Raw genomic sequence first — 6,000 nt, forward strand, 5'->3', positions numbered from 1 at the left:
TTGTGCAACTGTGGACATCATCAGACCTAAAATAAATACAGATTTTCTGCTCATACTCATTTATGTATTAAAAACTGTAAAGTTTCTCATTTTTGTGTGTATAATATTGATTTGAATAGAATTTGATTTTCATATAAAAATGTATCTATTATATACAAGATTTTAGGATATAAGAAATTTTACTGGAATTGGAAATACAAATGTAACTTTTCTATACATATATTAAAAAATAAAAGGCTTGAAAAATGTAAGAAAATAAGATCTATATGAAAGAAATAAAAATAGTGTGTGCTTACTGCTCAGCCCTGCTCACTGCCCCTCATTTTCTCATTCTGGCCCAGGTCCTCCCTGATATTCCTTCTGTGTCACTCTGTCCTTTTATCTGTTTGTGCTTCTTATCTGTTCTGTCCTACTCTCTGTCCTCCATGCCTCTCTCAGGATCCCTCTTCCTTTTTTATTCCGTCGCTCTTTCCTGCTCTGTGGGCCATTGTTTCTCACTGTATCTTTCTGTCCTATTCCCTATTATATTTTAATAGCAGTGTCATGCTGCCCGTCCCATTTCTTTTCTTGGTCTCCACGAGGGTGGAGTGGCAGCAGCCCCAGGGAGAGCTGGAAGGATGACGAGGGGCAGCTCCTGCCCAGGCTGCTTTAGGAGGGATTCCCTCAGCTCCCTTTGGGCTGGAGCTGCCGGAGGAGAGGGGCTTGTGCTGGGCTCCGGGGGTGTCTCATGATGGTCAGAGCCTCTCCTTGGCTCTGGGGGAGCACTGGGTGCACTTGGGTGTGGGGCATTGCTTGAAGGAGGTGCTGGGGGCAAACCTTTGTGCTAGACGGGGCAGCAGCAGCTGAACCAGGGTGGGTTTGTACAGGGAATTTCCTCCTTTCCCTTTTCAATTTTATCTTGCCAATCCCTCCCTGGTGGCCCCAGGAAAAAATGGGGGCTTATGAGGACAAAGGGAGTTTAAATTAAGGGAATAAACTCCTCTTTTGTTATTGTGTGTTTAAACTGGGGGGAATTCCCCTTCACCTGGGATTTTAGGGGTATTGATTGAAGGAAAACTTAGCTTTTTCAGGGTGTTAAGGGTATCAGTTGACAGGGAATCCCTGTGTTCTATTTTAAATAGAAGGGAGGAAATGTTGTATTTGGGGTTTGAATTGAGGGTAACTCCCCCATTTTTATCATGCTATGGTTTAAAGTGGCTGCGAAGCCCCGCTGTTGCTCTTCTAAAAGGGTTTGAATTGAGGTAAAAATCTCCCTTTTCCCATCATTGGAGAGCTTTATTTGAGGAAACAAGCTCCTTTTCTGTTCTTGTCGGGGATTAAATTGAAGAGGAGAATACATTTATTTGCCATTCTGTGTGTTTAGGGTGAGGTGAGCGCTCGCTGTTGCCTCAGTTTCAGGGCTTAGGCTGAAGCAAAGCTCAGCTTTGGCAGCGTTTGAGGGGTTTAAATTGGGCTGTGCTGCTGCGTTTGAGGCGCCTCTGCCCTGGCCCCGAACGCCTCGAGGGGAGCGCTCCCGGCACATTCATTCCCTGGAACGGGAATGTCGCGTTGTGTATGTGGTTTTTATACAATATTACATTATTCGGTGATATGTGGTGTTTTGGGTTATTTTTTGGTATTTATTTGGTGTAACTTGGGTTTGGAGTGAAGATAACTTAATGGATGGATTTGTTTGTATTTGAGGTAGAATTAATTTAAGTAGCTTTTTAAAATAGACTTCTGAAACGCATTATTGGGGTTTTGGTTTTGTTTATTGTATGTAAAGGTTCAGATTGGTAAGGCCAGCTTGCCTGGTGGAGCTTTAGGTGTTTCGTTAGATGCAGTTTTTCATTTTTAAAAGTTTTTTCTGTTTAGTGGCTTTAAGGTGGTATTTAATAATTTACTGTGTAGTTTTATTTTGTATGTAGATGTTATGTTATAAGGGATGTGGTCTACTGATTTCATGTTCTGCTTCTTAGTGTAGGTGTTGATCAGGTTGTGTTTGATTTGAGTTTTGTTGAATTTTTTTGGTGGGCTGTTCTATATTTTAAGGATATGTTTTCTAAGATTTACATAGGTGTCATGGGCTGTAGCATGAGGTAGAGGACAGGTTTTTATTGATTTCGTGGTGCTTGTGGCTTTTATTATGGTGAGTAGGTAGTGTAGGTTTTGGTGGGTCTGAGGTAGTGAGCTGTAGTTCATTTGTCAGGGTACATTAATGTTTTAACTGGATTTTAATTTATTGTATTATTAGGGTTTATTTATTTGGCTTGTTTGATTGCAGTATGTTCTATAGTTACAGATAATTTGGGAGGTATTGTTTATGGTTCAATTGATCTTTTAATTTGGGTGTATTTAGAGGTGGCATTTTTGTTTGGATGGTTTGAGGCATTATGGGCTTATTGAGATGGGAATTTTTATTATTATTATTATTTTTAAATTTTTTTTTGGTGTTGTTATTTTAGGTTTATTTCTGATATTTTTATTTTTGTAGTTTGATTTGTTTGTTCTTTTGGTGGTTTATATTACTTTTATGTTTGGGAACGTGGGTATTGATAGGGTGGATTTTTTAGCTATTTTTTGGGGGGTAGTGATGCTTCTTTTTTAGTAGTCCAGATTTTTTCATGTTGTTCATTAGTTTGGCTAATTTTATAGAGTATTGGTTATTATTTTTTCAGTCAGTGTAGGGATAGAGGGGTTTTTTTTAGTCACGTTTAGGGTCAGTTGTACAGTTTTCAGTTTAGCAAGTTGGTTTATGTGTTTTGCTATTTTTGATGACTGGTTATGTGGGTTCTCTATGGTTGTTTTTCATTTTTGTTTCATTTTTAGGAAAGGAGTTGTTAGCGAAAAGAGTGCAGTGGGATTTGTTTGCTGGCATTTGGTTGTATGGTGGAGTTTTTTAGTTTGCATTTGTTTTGAGGTTTTTGGTAATGAGATTCAAGTTTGTAATTCTTGGCTACTTTGTGACTGTTTTAAAGATTTTAGAGAGATTTTGATTTTTCGTCCGGAAGCGCTGGAGGAAGAGGGTAATTGATTTGCTTGATGTGATCCCGGTGGTGTGGAGAGGAGAGGGCATTTTTGTTGTAGTTCTTTTGGACGTTTGACGGCTTTTGGCACTTCAAATATTTGATTTGGAGGAAGTTGGCTTGGCATGTTTGGGGCTTTGGTTTAGTTAAAATGGGATTTTTAAAATTTATTTTTAATTAGGTGGTTTTAGATTTTAGTACAGTTAAAATGTGTGATTTTTATAATGACGTTAGTAAGAGAAATAGGTTTTGATTTTGTAGGTAGTGATGGGATTAGCGTAAGGATTCAAACTTCTGTGGATCTGATGTGTTTGGTTAATGAATTTATATAGTTCGAAAGACATGGGTTTTTGGCTTTTTGTTTGGTTAGAAGCAGGTCTTTTGAAGTTTTGGGGGTGATTCTGGGTATAGATCTTTCTGCTGCTAAGAAGTTAATAAAGGAGTTGATCAGCTTTTGCTGCCCCTCACTAACACTCCAGGTCATTCAAAAATTGCTCTACCGTTCTAAAATAAATGCAGGTTTTAGACCTCCCTCCTTCTCCCTAGACTGGGAACACGTGAATTGATTTTTGGTCTTCTTTCTTTTCTTCTCAGTGGCTTTTTAAGCTGCCTTAAGGAGGAGGTGTCTGTGGACATGGCACGCAGGGAATGGTGCTGGGAAGGGCAGGGTGGCGAGGAACCACTCAGAAATGCAGAGGCAGCAGCAGTGGGTTGGCAGCTGGGGATCCCGCCTCAGTCACTCACACCCTCGTGCACAGTCTGTGTGATGCTAACATTGCTCTTTCTCTTCCCAAACAGGGAGTTTGAGGAGGACAGAAGTCTTTGGATGGATGGAAAGGAAGGGGAACACCAGGGAGAAACTGCTGCTTGTGTCCTCCGAGAGCAGTGGGAAGAGCCCGAGAGAAATCTTGGCTGCTGGAGGGATCCTCGTGTCCCCTCTGGAGTGAATCCCTGCTTTGCAGCACGAAGTTTGCACGCATTTTGCTGCCGCTTTGGCTCTCAAGAACTGGAAATGCCTGGATTTCTGCGTGGTTTCCCTAGGTTCTCCTATTTAGCAGGAGCTGCACGGTGAGGTCGGTGTTCTGAGGGAGGCCCTGGCACAGCTGCCAAAGGCCGGGAACGTGGAGCGTGCAGGGAGCATCCGGGGGGCTTCTCCCCCCTGAGTTGCTCCTGGGGCGTGCTGCCTGCACTGCTGGATGTTGGACCCGGCTTTGGGCCCTTCTCCTGCGGTCCCAGCTCCGAGTGCTGCCCCTGTGCCCAGATCTTGCCGTGTGCCGGCACCAAACCTGGGCAGCGCAGCCGGGGCTGCTTTTCCAGCCCTGTGGTGCCACGGGCAGTCCCCGATTGCCGGAGCTCCCCGGCGCCCGGCCTGGACTCGCTCTGTGGGGGGGCCTGTTCCATCTGCCTCAACCGAGGACGTCCTGCCCAGGTTTGACACTTGACTCCTGTTGTTTTTCCTCTTGCAGGCAGCTGGCAAAAGAGGAGAGAGAGCCCTTGCAAGGCAAAGCCCCTGGAAGGCCCTGTCCTGGTCTGAGGTTCCCACTTTTCTCTCCGACTCCCAGAGAATTGCTTGAGCAGAACCAGAGAGTGTCCATTTCATTTCCTGCCTTTTCCAATAAACGGTGACTTTCAGCTGGAGTGTGTTCCTGGTGTCATCCTCCTCCTCTTCCCTGGATTTGTAAATAAATGTCCTGATTTTTGCCAAGTGGAATTTTGTTGTTCCAGGGATTGTGGCTAATTTTTCCCTTTTAATTTTTCCCTTTTAGTTTTTCCCCTCTAATATTTCCTTTCTAATATTTTCCTTCTAATGTTTCCCTTCTGATTTTTCCTTTCTATTTTTTCCTTTCTGAATTTTCTTTCTGATTTTTCCTTTCTGATTCTATTTTTTCCTGTGTTTTACTTGAAATTTTATTTCAATTTTTTTTTTCTCTTCTCTCTACTCCCTTATAGCCCAAGTATGTGGACGTTTGGCTGGTGGGAACAGAGGAGGTGACAAATGAAATCCATGTCCACTTCACATCTGGATAGAATTGAGAGTGCAGCTAGAGAAACCTCTGTATTTTCTGCTAAATTAGAAATCCTGAACAGAGAAAGCTCTAAAGACCAAGGGGCCTTCTTTTTTCTTTTTCCTTTTTACCCCTAACAATTCTCATTGTAGCCATTTACAGGATCAGGAACATTACCTTGAAATCGAGGTGTATTTCACAGGTAGCGAGAAAACAAAGTAGACTTGATCTTGTAACTCTCATTGTTTAGTAACAAAGAAATCCAAAACAAAACAAACATTAAAAAAAAAAAAAAATCCACCAACCCCACAAAAGAACAGAGAAAGAGAAATTATACCAATATTATTTTAATTTAAAACCACTTTCCCCCTTAGAAAACCAGGCTAATGTAATTCTGCTTAATTGGGGTGCTGTCGTGTTTAGGTTACTGAATTAATAGAGTTTAAAACATACAGCAATAAACACGAATTTTAAAAACTAAGTACAAAAATATGAATATATATAATAAAACAAATATAAATATGAAAAATAATGTCGTAAGTAAATGCAATCTATAATATTTCTCATTACTTATATTATATACAGTAGTCTATATATTATATCCATAGATATGACTAGAAAAAAGACATGGTCATGATCAATATAAAAATAAGAAATGTAAAGAAATAATGGAATAGAGCTTAAAACAGAGGGGGTTTTTTGGTTTGAATTTGCTTGGTGGCAGGGGTTCTCTTTTAAGCGGCGGCCGGATGTCTTTCGGGGCGTTTCTTTTAGGGGGTTTCTGTGCACGTTCTCTTCGGGGGTCCCTGTCTGCGTGTCCCCGACGGGCGGGGAGCCCCGGGCTGGGCCGCAGTGCTGCCGCCCTGTGGACACAGCGCGGTGCTGCAGCTCTGCCCCGTGCCCGTCCCAGTGCTGCCGCCCTGTGGACACAGCGCGGTACTGCAGATGTTCATCCCAGGTGAGTTGCTGGCTTGGCTAGAATTGGTTTC

The sequence above is a fragment of the Prinia subflava genome, chromosome 1 (assembly GCF_021018805.1).
Source record: "Prinia subflava isolate CZ2003 ecotype Zambia chromosome 1, Cam_Psub_1.2, whole genome shotgun sequence".
Taxonomy (NCBI): Eukaryota; Metazoa; Chordata; class Aves; order Passeriformes; family Cisticolidae; genus Prinia; species Prinia subflava.